General features: G+C 43.9%; 1 long non-coding RNA gene across 1 annotated transcript; it reads left to right on the top strand.

Moving 5' to 3' along the window:
- The first annotated feature begins 946 nt into the window (after positions 1–946).
- Positions 947–16,836, top strand: LOC137858355 (uncharacterized). Its single transcript, XR_011097667.1, has 2 exons — positions 947–1,223; positions 15,687–16,836. It is a non-coding gene; the product is annotated as an uncharacterized lncRNA (long non-coding RNA).
- Positions 16,837–21,142: the final 4,306 nt, after the last annotated feature.

Here is a 21,142-nt window from a genome sequence, read left to right as displayed (position 1 = left end):
AGCCTCGTAGTTGCTTCTGTCTTTTCAGCTATGATGCTGTTTGTCCTTTGTGTAAGCACCAGCTTTTTTTTTTAAACAATATGAATGGGGAACAATATACCGCCAGCTAAAATGGTTGCCTTTCCACACTCACTCACCGCAGGAACTCTTTAATCAGTAGTGTCAGCCAGGGACAGAAATCTCATACTTGAGAGATAACAGTTATTTGCTGGCAACTTCTTGTATGATAAGCCCAACAACTGGGTGATTACACAGTTCCTCAAATAACACAAGAAAATGATGCACCACATTTCCAAAAGTACATGTTGCAGCATCTGGAAAATTCATAAGAATTTTGTCACGTTTTTTTCTCCTCCTGTTTTTTTTTTTTTTTTTTTTTTTTTTTTTTCTGTGCTCTGAAATCTGAATGTAATTTTGATATTTTTGAGCAATCCAACATCTTTCCTGCAACAAAAGGCTCCATAAAGAGCGTTAAGTCAATGCTAGAGACAAAGTGCAACTGATTAATGGGAGACAGTTTCTGGCATAACTAGGCTGCTTAAGGTCATGGCTAAACACTTTTTCATAGCTGCTTCATCCACTGAATTGCACTCGCATGGTTGCATTGCTAGTTGAAAGGGAAATGAGCAAGTACATGTTGGTTGCCTAAATTATTAAAATACATAAGTTGGAGCAAAGCTATTTCTGTGAAAACCCTGCTAATGAAGGGAGACAATGCCTTTGCTGCAGTGAAATCAGTTTAAAGTAAACAGGTGTGAGAAAATGGCATTTCAAAGCACTAACAGGGTGTTTCTAAGGTGCAGAGGAGACAGCTGTGAAGTAATAAGGTTGGTTTGCACCTGGGTGATGCACCTTTATAGCTAGGTGGAGGTATTTGGTCTGGTTTAAATGTGGATCTGTTCCAGCTATGCTTGGGGTTCAAGACCAGCCCAGGACATGTTTATAGGCTTCTTCACTTTCGTGAATTTCTGTGTGATACAATAGCTACAGACACATAAGAAGGAGTATCTGCCATGCTAGTGCATACTCCCAGGTGTTGGGTTTTATTAGCTGCTAAGCTAGGCAGCTGCTGGGCAGATACTTATTGGCAAAGGAGACCATCTGCCTTCTCCCTTTCATTGCAACTCCATGTTGGGTGCAGCAGTCTGGAGAACCACAGGAGGTGTGGGGTCCCAGAGCAAGGAGTGAAGCCCTACTACTGCTTAGTAAACTGCAAAAGACAGGTAAAACTGGGGGGTGAAAAGAGTGCTAGATAGGAGTCAGGAGCAGATGCGGCATTTCATCAGTGAGACCTGATGGGCTTTTGCAGTTCAGGTCTACAAACATTGAGATATTAAGATTTCTACCCCTGTCGCAATATTACGTGGAATTTGTGCCATCTTGAATAGGTGGGTCTTTTGAGCTGAAATCTTAATTGAGAAGCTTTTGGATTATGTTTGGCAATTATCTTCCTGATAATCAAAAGACTTAGAGCTTTTCTGTCTTCATGTCCAAATCTGAAGTTGTTTTCAGACAGGATTACTTAAACCTAAACACCTCTAGGTTCCTAACCTGCTATGGTGTGAGTAGGGGTCAGGATTTGTGGTTGTGGTCTTTTACTCTGTGTCTGGAGCAAGGAGTGCAGGCTGAGATTTCTAGCACTGGGCTGCACTCAAGAGAGGGGAAGCCATCTGGATTATTCTGCTTTCTGCTCTTCCCTCCTATCAGGTATTTGTTTTTCTCTTGCAATAGCAACAGCAGGTGTTGCTTTTGTGCTTGCACTACAAGTGAAAGAGAGACAGACCTACTAGCCTGCTGGATTTCATGGTACCCCGTTGGCTTGCGCTTGTGGGAAGGCAGAATAGACATTAATGGAGCTCAGTTTCTCTCATCTTCATTTTGCTTCATCTCTGAAATTCAAGGTGGTCGTTCCCTTTCCTTCCACTTAAAATTTACTGGTTCTTCCTCTTCCTTCTCTATTACTCTTACTTTCCTCTTCTTCCTTTCTCTCAAGCTAGATGCTGTACAACAAACTCAGGAAGGACTGAGTGTTATTTCTGATGTTTATAGCACAATTGGCCACGCTAATGCTTCCTGTATAAGCTGAAATCGGGCACTTCTCCAAGACAGCACGTAATGCAAACATAGCCTGGAAACTTTTTCAATAGCTCCAGCTAGAATCTGACTTTCTCTCTCTCTCTCTGAAGGTTGATCTTAGGAATCTTCATATGCAGCCTTTGGGTTTTAGGCCACAGGTAGCTTAAAAGGAAAATAAGTCTGGAGATTGCCTGTGGAGATTAAAAAGGTTGCTTCTGGCTTCAGACAACCACTATTCTTTATAAGTCTTTTTGAAACAGTAAATCTGCATTTATTCATACTGGGTGAAGTAGACAGCTGGCACTTTCTGATTCCAAGACAAACAGATCCTGTGGATTTTGCTGGCTGAAAAGAAGTTAATACTCCAGAAGTGGAAATCCACATGGTTCCCAACAATGAGACTGGTATCAGCCAAGCAACAAGATTTCAAGTGTACCGTGTGTTTGGCTGGCAGAGTCTGAGCTCAGTTAGGTTAGCGCTCATGTAAATTGATTTATTTTAGACCGGTTATCTGGGACCAAAATTCAACCTGCCGACATCTTGTTAGGCAAATATTTTTCCTCCTTTCCATATACAGCTACTTACTGTCTTATGTTGCTTTATATGCTAGATGTTAATCTTCTTGATAGTGATTTTTAGAGGTTCTCCTTCAGAAGGAGACTTGCCCATAGCAATGTATTTTGAAACAGTATATGAAGTTAGCAAATAAGAAATTCAGTAAGAAAAATATCTGCTTGGCACACATCTTACCGTTTCCAATAATGATTTTCATTAAAAAACCCTACAGTAACAGACAACCTCCACTATAAAGCAACTTGCTCCTTAATAAATAAGACTCAGAATGTGACTGAAATCTACATCATTTTTCAATTTCTCACGGTCCCTCTCCATCTGTTTGCCTCTTGTCTCCTGAAGGCCAATATCTTTGCTTTGTTTGAACATTGTTCAAGCTTCTTTAACTTGGTTGGGGATTGCTAAGTGCTATGCAATATCAATTAAAAATGATTATCTTGCAGTGTACGGTTTGATTAATGCTTATGATTCTCAGGGCAAAAGACTGAATTCCTGCATAAGAGCCTCCAAGTTGATTCTCACCAATTCCACAGAAAATGGAATAGTTAACACTGCTACTCGAGCTGACATATGGGGGAGTCATACGAGTTTGGAAATGAGCTGGAAAGTAGGCTGGGAATATTGCTCTGTTTCTACGCCAGTTTTTCCAATTTCTATGCACATTTCCTCCTCTGCAATAACATGGTGTAATTAGGACCTATTCTGAGGGCCATTCATGGAGAGACCGGGTCTGTCATTAGTGGAAGCATTATGTTGACAAATGGTTTGTATTGGGAGAGCAGTGCTTCCCTTTACCAGAGAAACCACTCTGTAGTCACAAGAAGAGCTGTGTTTCACTTGGCATGTTATCTTCTGTCTTTAGCGGACAGCCTCCAAAGCGGCACAATGTAGCAGAAAAGGTTGTGTTATCAGTGTGTCCCGTTCTTCTTGGGTGATGCACAATTTCTCAAATGCACCAGAGTGAGCTTGCCTTGCACTGTCTTCAGGTGTCATCACTGTTCCTAGGACTTCATATTAAAGATATGCTAATGGTGCACAGGGCTTTCACCAAACAGGTAATTTGAAGTGCTTGAAGGCTGTGGTGATGGTGTTGTTACTGTCACAAAAACTGCAGAGCCGTGATACTTTTGTGATAGTAGTGGAGCCATGGGATGAGCTACAGAGCAAGCTACCAACCGGCTTCTTACCTGGCTCTGTGGTTTGCTGCTGAATGGCTTACTTCTTTTGCAGTGCTATGGCTAGCAGCCTGCAGGGTCGCCACAACAGGTGTGAGCTAAGCAGAATGCTGATCTTGTCCTGCTACAAGGGCTGTGATGTGCTATGGAGTAGCCAGCAGATAAATAACCCTGCTTGGAGTTACAGGAGGGTAAGAAGTTGCAGGAGTACATCAGGAATGGTATGCTGTGTCCTCATTTACCAAGGAAACTGGAAATGGCGAGCCTTCAGTCACAGAAGTGTAAATAGTGGGCTAATCCAGCTAGGGATGGTGGCAGTTGTCTTCAGGAATGATGGCCATCATGGGCTGTGGCACATGTTCCCTCTTCTCCCTGCCTGTGTTCCCTGCTCCTCCCGTGTGACAGGGTAAGTCCCTCCTTGCCTGCCAGCCTCCAGTGGAACAGCTACGACCTTTGCTTGCTGCTTCTGCCTTCCCTGGCAACTGTTCCTCAAGTGTGCTGGAAGAGCAGCACAAGGATTCCCCTGTACTCGAGGCATTTGCTGCACACAATTTGCCCTGCAACCTAGCCTGTGGCTGGAAGATCTGCTTTTTCAACATGACAGCCTTGTTTTGTTGCCACTGCTTCTCTGTTGACATGTGTCAGACAGAAGAGCTAGCTATCTCCTCTCAATAGCCTTTTGTGGCTCTTCCGCCCCTTTTTGTTGTGAAAAAATCCCTAAATCCATTTCACTTCATCTGCCTGCAAGAAAGCATCTTGCTTTAACCCTCTGCTGGCTTTTTATCAATGTGCAGTCTCAGTACCGAGTGGTACCTCTTCATGGAAGTGGCAGCTGTGTCCCTCCTTGTAGGTCTGTCGCTGCCCTGGTCTGTGCCTTTCTATGAAATGCTTTCAGAATCCCACTTTCCTGGCACTTACGGCTCAATTTGTGCAGAGTGGAATTACACCAAGGCCTGCGAGTGAGAGATGCAACAGCAGAAGGCAAAGCTGGGAGTAGTGGGAGCAGGTGTCTGGCACCTCGTAGAGTTGGAGCTAGTTCCCTGACATTTAGAAGGGATAATGGCTGCGCTGTTCCATGCCAAGAATTGGGAGCATGGGATTTATCCAGCCTATGCCCACCTACTTTCTGCATGTGGACATTTGTTCTCCCACCCACCTAATTAGGAAAATAGAGTGCAGAAAATGAAGGGGCGGATTTGTTATTTTGTTGTGGCTGTTTGAAAGCAAAGTTTGCTTTGCAGCCTCACATTACGGTCCATGGAGGGACAGTATTGTCTCCAAACCTGGCATTAGTGCTGGCTTTCCGCAGGAAGTCTAATGGGAGGCAAAGCTACACCACAGACTGCCACTGCAGTGAGGGAAAGGATCAGAATCACTGGAACAAGCCTCCATCCCGAGAGTGAATGCTTGGGAGAAGGCTGCCATTGGAGATGGGCACAAATAACCTCTGGGTGATCAGGGAAAATGGACACTTTGCCGAGTGTTTCAGTAGATGAAAATAATTCTCAAAGCCAGAGAGTTTCCAACAAACTCTGCCTCATCTGAGGTAACATTTAAAATTCAGCTTCCCTGAGAAAGTAACCTCAGGTTCCTTTACCTGTTCTCCTTCACCAGAACTTCCCTTATTTGCCTATCCTGGCTGGGCCCCAGATAATTTGCTGTATAATAGCAAGGAATTCAGAATGGTTAGAGAGTGTCCAGGGAAAACCCATTCCCAAAATTTATCCAGCCAGCCATTACCCAGTTGCATTCATCCTTAGGTAAGTTGTTAAGCTCCCCTGGCAAATAGTGAAGAGTGGTTTTGTTTCACCCAAGAGAGATTCATCAATCTGAGCCACAGGGCCAAAGAAAAAGGGAGCTGGAAGGGATGCCAAGAAGGCTGTTTCCCACCCAGGGCAGGATTTGCTGTAGCTACATCATTACTGGCAGATGTCAGTCAAATTTATCACATAACTTCATCAGAAAAGGATGAGAGAGGTGTGGGATGGTGAAAACCTCTGAATTTGACAGAATACAGATCGCGTACTTCTCAGCCTGAGGATCTGCCCCTTCCTTGAACATCCCATCACGCAGAAACATGCCTCAACTGACAGGCAATGGGGCATTCAGAAGTGGGATGGCCTCAGACCCTCCTCAAGTGTCTGTGTAGGTTTTTGAGTCCAGGGAGACCTCTTACCATGCTGAATGCCACGCCTTCCTAACCCTGCATACAGAACACTCAGCGGGGAGCTGGGGTTTAATCCTTGCCTCCATTAGTAGTTAGTTTTTTCGGGATGACTTCCCAAAACTGAGGTAAATTCATGAGCCATTGCTGGGGAACAGTTATACTGCAAACAGCCTCTTATAGCACCTCTGTGATTCTAACCCTTCATTTCTTCTGTTTTTCTTATAAGTCCTTGAAAACAAAATATCCCATTTTGGCACAGATAAGGCACTCGTTCAACGCAAAGGAAGGATGATGGGTTTTAAAACAAAGGCTATGGCTCAATCCAAGTAAAATAAAATATTTATGTTTTTCTTCTGGTTCAGCTGTTGAGCTAAAAAAAAAAATCACCGTGTAAGCCTTTGAAAACCACTGGCCATCCCATTAAATTTGTTTCAAGTCTTTGCTCCAATTCCCCTTCCCACTGGTGGTCTTAAAGCTGGTTTTGTCACAGCAAGAGTCTCCTCTGCGTGGAGCCCGGCAGAGCTGATCTGGCTTAGTCATCAGCAAGGAGAAGAGGCAACTTCACTCATCTCTGCTGATAATCTAGAGTGTTTGTGACAGAGGATGCTTCACAGCATCTCAGCTTAGTCAGCTTCAGACTGTGATTATAAATTTGTGGTGTTTTTTTTCCCTTTCAGCTCAGAGGGCTGTGAACAGAAAGGTGGAGACCCTTACTACCTGCTGGCTGAGAGCACGGTTACACCAGGCACTGGTGGTTTGGCTGGCAGCATCTCTTCCTCAGCTGCTTTCCAAACCTGAGCACGCGGGGTGGAAGCCATCAGGGTGTGGATAAGAGAATTATTCCTGAAGATTATGATAGTACAAATCCGTGTCAACTCCTATAATTGTTAGGATACATATTCTACTATTATAAAGTCACCAAGATGTAAGCATTTAGACCTCGTAATATCACAAACCTGGCTGAGATACCTAGATTCTCTCTGCAGTATCCAGGGAGAAACAGGCATTCAATTTCTCATCCAGGAAGAAACAAAGTGCAATTCACAAAAGCCAGCGAGCTGAAGATAGATGTATGTTGAAAGTTGTGCCCCCTTCTAGAACTGAGATACCACATTCAGCGCTGTCAAAGGAGACATCTGCTCACTTAGGCTTCACAAACAGCTGCTCTTTCCTGAAAGTTAGGGCATAAACTCTTCCTTTCCAGATACCCTAATTCCAAACCCCTTCTCACGTAGAATGGTGCTATTCCCCACCAACAGCCCTGCCTCTCTCATGAGGAGATTTGAATCCATGTCTTGAATTCAGAGTGAGCTCTAACAGCCAAGGTGCGTGCTGCCGAGAGGGTTCAGTTCCCTCTGTGAGAGCTGCCAGAAAAAGTACTCGGGAGCATGGGGTTCACCTGGTGTATGAACAGGACACCTGGACTAATCCCTTCTTATATCTGCCAGTTGTATGTTTTCCAACAACTTCTTAAAATAAAGTCTTATGTTACATAAAGTCTCCTCCACTGAGGAGGCACTTTTGTTTTCCCCCATGCAAGAGGAAGGCAACTTAGAGCGACATCCTGCAGCTGTGCATGGGAGATGCTAGGGTGGGTGCTGAAAAATGGAGTATCGAGAGCCAGGGGACAGGACCATGGGCACAGAGGGACTTCAGGTGCTTGGTCAGGGTTAAGTCTTTCAGGGGGTCTGTGCCTGGGGGATTTGCGCTCACAAATTGACTGGTGTGATTGAATTGAATGAAAGCAACCAGTTGCAGGGAATGCACAGCTCCTACTGGCTCCCAGCTGATGAAGCAGACTTTGAATTAATGCTGAAGAGAGAGCTCTTGGAGATACAAGTAACGGATAAGTAATCTTGGAGATATGCATGGGTACCGAGCGTGCCCGTGACTTGCCAAATAGTTTGAGCTGAGGGACAGCACAGGAGAAGGCCTTTCCTAATGTTCATCCTTCCCCCTCCTCTGAGATTAAATCCAGCCTGCATGCTATTTGTTGCCAGAGGTTTCCCACTTAGCAATAATCAGGCCATATTGGGGCAAAATATTTGAAATATGCAGCAATGTGGGACTTTGGAAAGCATCGGCATAAAATTACGCCTTCTGCAAAACCAAAGCGATGGATGCGCTGGAACTGAATAGCACTGGTTTTAATGAATGAGACCTTGGCTACACTTCCTGCTTGGCATTAGCCTGCCAAAGATTAAAACTTGTCTTAATTTCTTTTTGAAGTGATTCAGTGAAATTTCTGGCTTTTGGATTCAAAGAGCCATTATTAAATCAGGCTATAAATGTTTCTGTGAAGGTAACCAACTCCTGCTGCAAATGTGCTGAATCACGCGGATGTGAAGCTCAGGTAACTGGCAAACAGGCTGCCTGTTGATTTTCTTGTATTGTTGCTACCTGGGGTATGATTCTACTCAAGGAGAAAATAGGGCTCTTCTAATTAAAACAATTTGTGTACCATCATTTCACTTAAAATTGTCCGTGCCTTCTTGAAGAAGATTGAAAATAGTCTAATCAAGTCTTTATTGGGGTTCTACAGGCTGGAGGAGAAAAGCAGGCAATCAAAGGGAATTTCACAGTGTGTATGAGAGGCCTAGAATATAGGTGTTAACCTTGGCACTGGAAGTTAACAAGCAGTCTGATGCTCCACTATTTCTCCAGCTGTAACTGTGTAAGTGCTCAGAGCTGTTTCTTGCTGCCAGGCCTGGGGTGTGCATCTTTGTTTCCCTAAAGTTTTGCTGAAACAACAGCTGTAATCAGCAGCACCCGATTCCAGCTGATCAGGTCCTTGGCTACATGTGCTCAGGTACTTTCTACAGCTATGACCTCGATAACAACAGAAACCAGGAGCTCCTAACTAGAGGAGCATTTGGTCTTTACATAAATCTAACACTCTTCCCTAAATTTCTGGTAGAATGTGCTTTTGAACATATTTGCAGGTACCTTTCTGGAGAGCACGGTAATACTGTTGGTGCATATAGCTTTCTTAACTCCTGCACCTCTTACAAACAATAGATCTGAAATGGCTGCTTCAGCTGCTGCCCCAGAATAGCAACCCTGTAGTGGAGTGAAGTGGTTACCTGGCCATGCTAGCAGCTTGATTTTAGGAAGGAGTGCAAAATGCAATCGAGTACATCAGTTAAAAATGTAGGCCATAATGAGATAAGAAATCAGGATGCAGTGATCAGCACTTCTGTCCTGCAGCGTGGAACACTGCCAGCTTGAATTCAATGATACCTCAATCGATGAAAGAGTGAGAATCCTGAATATCAAATCCACAGGAACCGTGAATATATTTGTTATGATGTTCTCAACCAGTAGGGGAAGCAGGTGGGAATGTGAAAACAGAATTACTCACAGCATCTAAAGTGAGTATACTTCAAACACCACTTAGCATCTAGTCTAGACAAAGACAGGCATGTTTAAAATGGTCTTATCTGCTTGTGGTTAACCACAGCTGTTAATTGCGGGTTTTCCCAGTGCACATCCATTTGCAGCTTTGCTGGAAGGTGCCTTTGTAAAGGGAGTGCAGTTGAGGAAGGAAAACTTGTTGAGGAGGAAGATAATGATCGCAGTCATTGATATGTCTTGTCTAAATACCCAGGCTCCACATCAGAAGGGGTGAGGATTCTTTGTTGTTCTCCCATTCTTGTGGAATGGATTTGATCAGGCTGGGATGGTCCTTCAAGGAATGAGTACTGAGAGGAAGAAAATCATCTCTTTGAAGACCGCCATTGCTTTTAAACTATGACTTCCCGGGAAGAGGAAGTGTGTGAAATGGAGAGACATGAGAAAAGGGAAGGCAGTGAAGTGGAAGCCCACAGAAGAACAGAGAGAGACACTCAGGCAAAAGTAAGTCAGGAAGCTGGCGAACTGCAGGCACCTGAGCTCCTTTCTACAGAGAAAATAAAAACAAATCAAATCCTCCCTTCTGCTGCCCCTTGTAATTTTCCAGAAATCTTCTATAATTTTCCCTGGAGTCCCACGCTGACAGCTGGCAGATGCCAAAGGAGAGAGGGTCCCCAGAATGAGTGATGGCAAGGTCACAGCTGGAATGCCTGTGAAGATACTGATGCAGCGAATCGCAAGCAACTTTTGCTGCCACACAGTGGCAGAGAGAAAAGCTGCCATATGACACATCCTCCTTTGTAGTTCTTGTCCAAAGATAATGTCTTTGTATTTTTATTAGTGTTGCTCTCTGGTAACAAGTGCACTGATGCTCAGAGATTAAAGTCATGGAGGAAGGGGAGGACCTTGAGCAATACCGTTCCTGCAGGCTTAATTTAGTGTGCAAGTTACTCCTCATAAACCACACAGCATTCTCATATGCCATAGGTTTATCAACAAGTGTTGCTAAGAAGTGCTTAAAAGCTTGTATTTCAGAGACAGCATCTGAATAGTACCTCTCAATGCTGCCGTTGCTATAGTAAACCCTTGTTCTTAATTGAATACTACAGTAAATAATACTTTAAAACTGGAGAGGAAAATAAAAAGAGAAATCCATCAGGAGTTCCCTGAGCCACTTGAAATTACTGCTCCTTTTTTGTTGTTTTGCAAGCACGGAATGCATTGTGTAGTGGGTTAGAATAGGGACACCTGCATAACCGTGATGCTCTCTCAGCACAATTTCTAGTTCCTCAGAACTTTGCAGATGACGTGCTTCGGAGCACCTCCGTCAATATGGAAAATAGCTATTAGTGGGATTAAAATAAGCTGTTGTTTTCTTAAAATTATGTATATTTTATACCAAATTTTGGAGGCAGATAGGATGCAAAAAGTTGAAATGATCCTTGAAATGATCCATGCTGTAACTGCTGTCAGGGAAGTTACACTGGAGATAAATACTCCAATCTTTTCCTTGTTAAACCGTAATAATCCATAAGCATTGCAATTTGAGAGCTCACTCATGCTGATGGCAGCATTTGAGTGCCACAGAGATAACACTGTCCAGGACAGAAAATACAGGATGTGCAGAACTGTCATGTATGTGGGGGGGGAACAAGGCAGAAGTTGGTGAGCAGCTGAGAACTGCAGCAGTTCCTTCTTACCCTGGGGCAAAGAGGAGGAGGAGGAGGAGGATCCTCAAAGGCCAGATAACTCTTCGAGAGCTAAGAGAAACATCCCATACGTCATGATAAACAGCTGTGAGGCAGAAGACTTGCAGGCCCCTGAGGGGAAACAGAAGGAGCAGTGAGGTTAATGGAAGTAGGAGATTATGCTATCATAGGGTATAAAGCAGTGAAAGAAATTAAATGATACATGAAATGCTGTGTTCACAGTTACTAGCATGAGGCAAACAATAGATTGGTATTTAAAGCACTGGAGTGAGAATAAGCTGATTTGGGCCTATTTCATGCTTTGATCAGTCTCTGTGTGTGTCCTTGGTCCTCTGCCTCATCTTCCCACCTGTATAATGGGGCTAGAGAGTTCTTTTGCAGGGCTCTTGACAGGGGCAAACATACTGCTCTTCGTGAGTTGTTCAGATGCTGTGGCAAGAAGGGTCATAGGTGTGACATCTTTTGTAGACTTCTGCTCTCTCCAGGAGTGGAAGACACGCTTATTCCTCACCAGCTAAGATGCTTCTTGTGGATCTGCATCCTCATTAGCAGACAACATCTGTTTCTTCTTGTAATTAGCTCACAGTTCAATAGGTAGCTCCAGTCTCTTTTACACCTGGACTACAATCAAGATGGAAATCACAGAAGCACATGTCTCCCCCTCCTCCCTCCCACCCCTTTTAAAGCAGGCTGAGTTACACACATTGTTAAACACCTAATAGACAACAACTGTGTGTTAGAGCTCTCCAGCACATGTGCGAAAAAATGTTTTGTTTTGTTTTTTTCCTTTCCTTTCTTGATGGGCTTCAGTTCCAATGTGCTTTGCCTTCCCTGGCTTCTGTGTTAGCCTCAACCCACCAGTCGTGGATTAGAACTGTTTCCAGCCACCTGCACAATGGCAAGGGGAAGTGAAGCGAGGGCTGCTGGAGGGGGGAGCGTGCACCAGCTGGCCCTGCTCCTGAGGCATTATAACTGGATTCTTTGGGGCAGAAGGGTGTGAGGTCTCAGGTCATTTCCTGCCAGGTTTGCTCTGAATGGGAGGGGGATATGTAATTGCGCTGTCTCCCTGTACCATTAGTGTCAAGACTCATTAGGAACCCAATCTACTCAGTGGTGGTAGGCATACAAAAGAAAGAACTAGCCAAAGTCTGCAGACTGCAGAGCAGGAGTTGGTGGAGGAAGCAATTGCAAAATTCCCGTCTGGGTAATTAGAGTCAGCAGGGAATCAGATTGGCTACGGCAGGGCTTTCATTTTTCCCCTTGCTGTTTTAACAGGATTGGCAGGTGCTGCTTTATTCCAGGGGTGAGGTGATGTGCCTGTGTCATAATTCACAATGAGAAATGATCATCAATTTGCTGCCATGCTCCTGGGGTGAGCTGAGCAGACAAACTGTGATTACTATTGTTGTTAGTACCTTGTTAGCATGGAGCAGGAAGATTGTTGTGGGCAGTTGTCTATTAAAGGGGTAGGATCTGCACACACAAATGCATATTCCTGGAAGCTTAGCTAGATTTTGGAAAGTTTGGGACTGCTGGCTCTTTCATGCCCCTTATGCTGGGATCTATTTGATAGCAGTCAAAAACACATGACTTGGAAAATCCATCTCACGTGTAAAAACTGGCAGCATATTGGCATCCTTCATCAGCAGGATAATTTTACGGAGCAACAAAACAGTAAACCAGAATGGACACTCTTTCTTTGAATACTCTGCTTAGTACCGAACTGTTTGCTTAGTGAGAGATGGAATAAGACATAAGCAAGCTATTCTGTCTGCACGCAAGGTGCGGTTCAAGGCCTGGATCATGATGTTGTGAAATGAACAGAGAGCTTCACGCGGACTTCCCTGGGTTCTGGCTCAGCCCAGCAGCCTGCACGCTCTGCTTGTCAGTTGACACAATGCTTGGAAGGTGCAGCAGGGAGGGATGTACTATGACAACACGGCTTTTGGGAAGAAAAGATTTTGTTAACACACTTACTCCACAAAAGCTCCTAGAAATAGAGATTTCCATAAGGAATTGCCCATGTTTACTAATCAAATTAAGGTTCTTGCACATGCTTTGCTTAGCTGAATTCCCCATCGGAGAGTCAGACCTTGTTCTTCCTACCTCAGTCCATCAACAGTCAAATTAAAGCTTAAGGATGAATTTGTTGATGATGCACAAGTCAGCATAAAATGCAGGCTGCTTCTCTGAAACTGCATGGTCTTGATGCTAAGCTCTTGGGTTTGCTTTAAAGGATGAAAGACTTATTCCCCACCCCTGGCCAAAAAAAAGTCCTATAGTGATCAGTGTACTACTTTCCTGAGGAAAGCATAAAAGATTGGACCACAAAGAGAAAATAAATGCAATGACAAGCCATGCTGTTCTCTAGGCACTCTTCGGTAAAGCATTGGACCAGAGACAATTATTTCTGTCCAGGAAAATATGCCAACATCGCAAAAAATATTTTCTTGCTCTCCATGAGCAAAGCTGACACCTGTCAAGGTTTATTTTATGAAAAGTATGGAAGAGAAATGCCAGTATTATCCTGAAGAGCTGCTGTTTGGACCCTTGTTTGAGGTGTGGACAGCCCTGTTGTGACCTTGGCCTCCCCTGCTCTGGGATAGTGTTCTGTTGGCCAGGCTCTTCTGAAGCACTTCCTGAGGCTCTGCCCAGAAATTTCATGCCTAAGTTGGAACCGTATCATACTGGAGGCCTAATGACGCTGGTATATACCCATGCAAATTTTCAGCTTTAATAATTGTTTTTTTCCCCTTAAAAGAGCAATTTCACCTAAAAGGAAAGGGGAAAAAAATAATTTTAAAAAGAGAGATCCCTGCCAGCTCTACCCTTCAGGCTGCAGCTACATCTGAAGAACCTACCTGGAACACTAACACTGAGATGTTGTGTTTTCCTCGAAGCCTTTTGTTTGAGTCTCTGCACATCTCTTCAGCGTGTTGGGTCACTGACAGAGTAAGAAACAACTGCATGAAAAATGGCCCTTTCCTCATCCCAGGATTCCTGGCTGGAATGAATCAAGCTCAGATCTATAAGCTGCTTAGGCTTTCCAAGCACTCTAGATTAAATTATGGCAACAGCAGCTTTGCTAGCTGCTGATTTTTATAGCTAACTGTCTCTCTCTCAGGGCAAAAGCTAACACTCCATACGGATGTATCTGTTATTTCAGATTATTTCTCAAGGCCCATTTGGGCTACTGGCCATGGATGGTAGCTTGGAGTTTGACTGAGTCCGTCCTCCCAAGGAGAAAATGCAGGCTTGCTTCTCCATTATACCCCACCTCTCACTTAATTGACAACTCCTTCTGTCAAAACAAGGCTGACCCTCTCCCTTCCTACCCCTCGCACATCCTTGGCAGGTCTTCTGTCTAGATGGCTTTAAATCTGATTTGGGATTTGAGCGTTATTTGGATTAACTCATTAGTGGGCTCCGTTCTGGCAAGCTTGCTAATCTGTGACAGTGGTGCATAGCACTGTGACAATATTACACTGAAAATGAGAAATCTAATGAGATTAGCATTTTATGCATTCAGACAGGGCCCGGGTGTTTGCATGGTCTGCAGACACTTGGTATGAATCACAGCAGGCCCAGGAGGGAGCAAAGTGGCTGGCCTGTAACACAGCACCCAAACAAAAAGAGGCGATTGCAATGGTGCGCAGACGGAACCTCAGCTTGGTTGTGGGAACAGAACCATCTCTAGCCCTATTAACTGGCTGTCTCAAACGCGCTCCTGGATACAACCAGCAGGTTCCTTGCTTTTCACAGGGATGGAAGAGGGCTGAGCTGAGCCCAGGGGATCACCCTGCGAGTTAGTCCCACGCCACCTTACTGGTGGTGATGGGGAATGCTTTATTGGTTGCTTTCATGGGGAAGAAGGCTGCTGACTTCCAAGTTGTTTTTACCTCACACAGGGACGCAGAGCAAGTTGTGTGTGTTAATGTGTGTGGCTACCGGGCTGCTCCAGTCTAAAATTACACCCACAAGATTAGTTGCCTGGACAAATTCCAGTCGCACTTTTCCCCCTCAAAGGCGTTGTTGTTTTTACTTCAGGTTTAAACAGAGAAGAAAAAGTGCGCCAATATCTGCAGCCTCCTTTGGTTGCATGCAGAGGGAGTTTCTGGTTTCTTAGGGCCATTTAGTAGAGCAAAGCAGCCCCCGTGCTGAGTGCATGGGCTTCCCCTCCTGTACCACCCAACCAAGCCTTTTATAGCTGCCAAGGAGACAACTGTGGGAGAAGCTGGAAGTGATGCATCAGGGCTGGGAGCCACTGCTAAGTGCTGTCCTAGCCTGCCACCCAGTGCTGGTTTCTGGCACTCGGAGCTGCTAGTGTGAGTGTGCTCCATCACTGCAGCTGGTACCTGGCACGTCCTGGGCTGCATCTCCTTGGACCCTGCTGGAGTAGTCCTGAGTTACTGAACGAGACACTCAGGCCCTGCCAGAAGTCACCCGTGGTTTAAAATGGGCTGTCCTTGGAGAAGTGTGTGTCAGCACCTTCCTTGCTGAGTACCGTGGGCTTGACAATTGGAAATGGCTCCTGGGTTTTGTGCGCTCAGCAGGTGATGGTCTGTTCTAGTTTCTGGCTTTAGCGAGTGTTAAGCAAGAAGGAAAAGCTATTATTTCTCATCCGTTTTTTTCCAGGACAGCTTAGGAGTGATCAGAGCTGCATAGTCTCTCAGCAATGGTGATGGATCCAAACCAAATACATCCACAAAACTGCTGAAGTTGGCAATAGTTTTCAAACTGGGATGATTGTGTCATCTTTATAAAACACCTAAGAGAGCTGGAGAGAGGTGATGAATCCCAAACATACCACAGAGCTGCCCAATCCCCGCTGAAGAAGGGGAGGAAAGAGTACTTCCTTGGGAAAGCACAGATGGTGAACACTGCTGTGGGGCCGGGCTGTTCAGGGAGAAGAGATGTTGCCGTGGCACAGAGGACAATTCTCGTTCACAGGACTCATCATTTCTTGATTCCAGAAAACCATCCTCCTATTACAAAGCTAAAAGTGCTGCTGGGGAAAAAGATTCTGTTTTGTAAATTTCTTTCACAGAAAATCTGGGGTGGATAATTTAGGGAATCTTTTTTTTTTTCTTTTTTCTTTTTAAATAAAAGATGTCTGTCACTTAACCATCAAAAAAGCAGTAATTGAATAGTGCCAATGACAAAACAAAAATTGTAGGTGAAACCAATAGCTTTAATTGGGTAAATAAGGAAAAAAATCTGGTGTAGTCTTAGAAACTGCTGTTTGTCTGACTTAATAAGCAACAGTCATTGTTGTTTGTAATGGCATGGACAAAAGCTGCCACACCAGTGTTTTATTAGCCAAAGAATTTAATAGAGCAGCAGCCTTTGTGACTGTGGCCTGACACTCAGCCTTGACAATGCCGCTTGGATTTATCTAGGTGACCAGATATATTGAGCTTTGGCTCTGCAGCGTGTGTGGGGGGGCGGTGAGTGGTCATTTTTCTTTAAGTAGTGAGATAGATTTTGTTGCCAACTCAAAAGGAAGGGGAGGAGAGGAAAGAATGTGATGCGATGGCCTTGTTTTAAAGTGTGTGAGGTGCAGAGAGCAGGCACAATACAGGAAAGGGTGAGGATAGAGGGAGAAGATGAAGAAAAACAAAGGCGTATTTACTCTGAAGGGTGCTTAAATGCCATTAATATATATTGTAAACCTTTAAATGCTCTATTATTCAAGCATTGTATTAAATGGAATGAAAAAAAAAAACCACTGCTACTGATTTGCATTTTGTTATTAATTCAGAGTAAAAAAGAGGAAAAATTGTCAGCAAGGTGCCTTAGCGAATCTTAGCATAATAGTAACAATTCATGTATGGGAAGCAAATACTTAAAAAAAAAAGGAGTAAAATGAATAGAAATGTAATTCAGAGCAGCACTAGCACTTCATCTTCATGTAATGATATGGGCAAAGCCTCAATTCCAGCTCTCTGTGGTGAATTATGTGACATGGTAGAGTTTGCACGACTGCAAAAATAAAACACCATCAGTTATAACGTCCCATTAGGAAAAGGTGATGTAATGAATTCCTCTTTCACGGCCTAGCAATGACACATTTCATTCACGAGGTTATTTACCCCCCGGATAAAATTCATAATCTTTCTCATAATATGAAAATATCTCCTTAGATACATTTTGCGGGGGAATCTCATTTTGCTGAATGTATTTTTGTCAGAGCTGTAACGGCAGCGAGCCTCATGAATAGGAAAGCTGCACTGGGAGCCAGAATACCTGGGTTATGTTCCTGACTCCGCGATGACCTTCTGAGGCACTGGGTGAGCACCATCAGCCACTGGGACTCTTCTTCCCATGTCCCTTCTGATTCCATCTGTCACAGGTCAGCTGGCATCGTTAAGACATACCTATTTAAGCTGTCTGAGCCAACACAGCTCGTTCGGGGTGAAACATGTTGAAGCCATTTAGCCTCTCTGACAGGAAGGCAATCTTCACTGGGAGATGTGATACACGGCTGGGGAGAGGCCTGAGTAGTACCAGGTTAGGAGAGGACAGATGTCCAGAGCCTGAAGACAGCGGCTTCTTGAGGCAGGGGGTTTTATGAGGAAGGTGCACGATCCACCCCAACCTCAGCAGGAATTTCTGGATGCTCCAGGAAAGCTGTCAATAGTGTGGTTGCTTTCTTCTGGCTCAGTGCACAGTTTGTGATGTTATAAAGAAGACTGGCCTGTGTGGGCCAACTTTGGAGCTACTGTGCGTGAAAAAATTACTCTTTAGTGGCTTGGCTGACTCTCATATTTTTCTGGACTAAGGTAGCAAAGGAGTGAACAAAATGCAGTCTAGTACAGAACTGCTTTTAAAAGAAAGCTGTTCTAATTTGATCTTTTTTTTTAAATCCTGAAAGGAGGCTTGAGAATTCTTAAAAAGCTCACCTGGAATCACAGTTGGCTTGCTGTCTACAAAAACCCACAACATACAAATCATCCCAGAACAGGCCTTGCAATTTATCACACTATGTGGCATATCTGTCTCTACCAACAGGTATCTGCTAGCACATCTCCACAGGTCTGTAAATATTCAGGATTTACATTTAATGAAAAATACTGTCTCTGTGTAAAGAAAAGGTAACAGTTTATATGCAAATGTGAAGGTGCTATCATTTTAGTTATCTTAGTTTAAAAAAAATCAAACTGTGGCCTTCACTCCTACTTAAATATAATAAAATAAAAAAATCACTTTCTCTCCAGAGATCCAAAAAGCTGAATATATTTTCCTAGCTGATTGATGCTTTTCCATTTATTTTTAAATGTAATTTTCCCCCGGTAAGGAATTGTTCTCTTGAATGTCAAGGAGGAAATATTCCCCAAATCATAGGCTTGGATTGGCTGGCTCGAACCTAATGAGATAGCTCTGTGGAGAGGGGGTAGGCCAGGGAAGCAGAGAGCGGAGTGATTTGTCACGCTGCTTTTCCAGCCATTGCTAAAGAGCTGCTTTGTAATGCCCGCCTGCCAAATCTCCTGGCCACAATCAAATTACTCCCTCCGCATGCACGCACATCCACACCCTCGCCCTTTAGATCTATCACTGACAGAATAGTTATTAAACAAAAACTCAGCCCGGGGAATTATTAATCGTCAGGCTTCATTTCTTTATCAAATGTTGTGGCCCGGAGGGAGAGCTCTTTAAGCTTTCAGAAAGACCATAGCACATTAATCACTGGAAGGAAGAGGGGTGTAGGCTTGGCATTTGTAATACTTGTCAGATCAGAAATGGGAGATACGGAGATCAAAAGAGATGTCTACAATGTGGCAGCTAAAGGGTTTCACTTTTCTTGTTGCTCTTCCTTGTGGACTCTTTTCTTATTGTTTGTTTTGGGATTTTGGTTTTGCTTTTCTTCTTCTGGTCTTGTTCCAGAACTTACACTAACTCTGGCCCAACACACTGCCCAGGAAGAGAAAGGCCATGAGTTACGGGTGCTGTTTTCTGTGTACCCTACAACAAAATGGTAGTCACTGCTTTTGAACGCCAGCCTGCTGTAGTGTGGCACTTGTCCGGGAGCTGAGTGGGCCCCAAACTGTCAGGGAGCTACGGGTACTTAGGTGCTTGTCTGCGCAAACAAATTAACGGAGATACCCAGCACTGCGGATCAGTCCTCATACACATGCCTGACTTCTTGAAAGTTTAATACTAGGTTCGCTATTACATGTAACAAACCTGTATATGCACATATGCTCCTTTAAAATTACTACAATCACAGCAGCTCTAGACTAATATGGAAGATTAAGCCAATATTGGAGACTGCCTGTGGCTGGAAGCACTTACCCTGTGATTAGTCAGAGCATCAATTAACATTGACCTTGTTCACTCTAATCCTGAGACCTTTACCCCTGTAGTATGTGGGGAGGTTGTTACTCCTGGCAGGGTACCTTGTGAGGAATGTAATGTAAGCTGCTGTTCGGTTGACGTGCTTTTTCTTATGAAAAGGATGGCATAGCAACTGAAGCAAGTAGCCTTTATTGTAACACTTCAACAACACTGCGCTTTGCAGTCCAGATTCTTCCTCTACCACTTGAAGAGATTCTTCAAGCTGCTGAGAGGTGGCTTTGCTCCTACAAATCAATCAAATTTGCATACACAATCTTTTCTGCAGCAGAAAACTGACTGACTTCTTACTAATACCTTAGCTCAAAACACACAGTCATTTTAGCATATATTGTAAACACACTGTCCACTTCCACCATCACCTGGAAACAATTATCAAAACAGCCTGCTTCTTCAAAATAATATATGTATAAGTATATCCTTAAGTATAACACAGAGTATGACTGAATGAAATCTATTAAAGTGGGTAAAATCAACATAAAGATTTTGTAAATAAATACCAGTTTCCCCTCGCATAAAAGTTTTTTTTTGCACTAATTTCCTACCAGAACTATCCAGAGTTTTGGCTGCAGTGAGAGCGCCGCAGGTACCTGGAACGTCCCTGTCTCACAGAAACATGTGAAACATGTGAAGGGGAAAAAAATCTGTACTTCGGCAGTTGCAGTGAGGATCCCAAGCTCATTGGAGAGTGGGCTGTGTGTTAACATGCATTTTATACTGTGGCTGGCAGACAGCCTAGTTTTGTACAGCCATGCTGTTAGCTGGAGCCTCTAGGCGCTACTGTAATATAAATATTCTGGAAGAATAATAGGGCTATTTGTGGCTCTTGAGGGCAGCTAATGCGCCTGGTATGCAGCATGTTTTTCAAACCTTCATCTCTTATTTCTCCAAGCATCCAGGAAGAGAGAAGAAACAAACCACATTTTCTGCACACAGACAGAAGGAACAAGAGGAGGGATGGATCACATCAAATGGATTCTGGGAGCGCCACAAAACACTTGTTGCGTGTTGTCCCGACACTGCAATATGATATTTGCATTGTGATGTTGTATCAATATGTGAGACGATCTGTCTCCTTGGGAGTCTTGGGAGTTGGCAAGGCACTTCCCAACTCAGAGTCTCACTTCTTTCAAAGGGATTTTGCCTGTACGTGTGTAAACAGAGGCCAATTCTTTGTCATCTCCAGAGCAATCTGTGTAGACTTAAGAACTGCAAAACCTGAATGACCCACCACACCGCAGGCAAACAATTCAAATTATTAGTTGTACTCCCAAGTATATCAGCATACAGCAAAGAGCGTATCAGGACACCACTGTGAATAACCATCAAGCAGTCTTCCTAAGGAACAGCATGACAGAAGAATGTGTGGGCTACGAATAATAGTCAGTGAGTCTGGTTTGTCTGTCAAGAAAACTCTGAGACATCCATATTTTTGGATAAGCTTTGCACAGCAGGAGCTGCCTGTGTGTGTTTATTGTTAATTGAACTCGGCACTAAAGGAATTGCTTCTGTCTCATTAAATGCGTAATCCTCCGTGCGATACTTTTCTTTTGGTTGTTTTTAGAGGAGAGGGGAGCAGGCAGTAAACAAAGTGTGCTGTATTATCATTTTTTCCCCAGTTTGTAATCTTATGAGAAAGAACATGAAGATGCCCAAACTCCTAAATTACACTCCTATAGGGTGGCTTTGCTGTTGCTGTCAGGCATATTGTAGCAAGTACTCAAAGAATCTCAAATTAG

Source organism: Anas acuta, chromosome 6 (assembly GCF_963932015.1).
Source record: "Anas acuta chromosome 6, bAnaAcu1.1, whole genome shotgun sequence".
NCBI lineage: Eukaryota > Metazoa > Chordata > Aves > Anseriformes > Anatidae > Anas > Anas acuta.
This window is presented reverse-complemented; position numbering and strand designations above follow the sequence as displayed.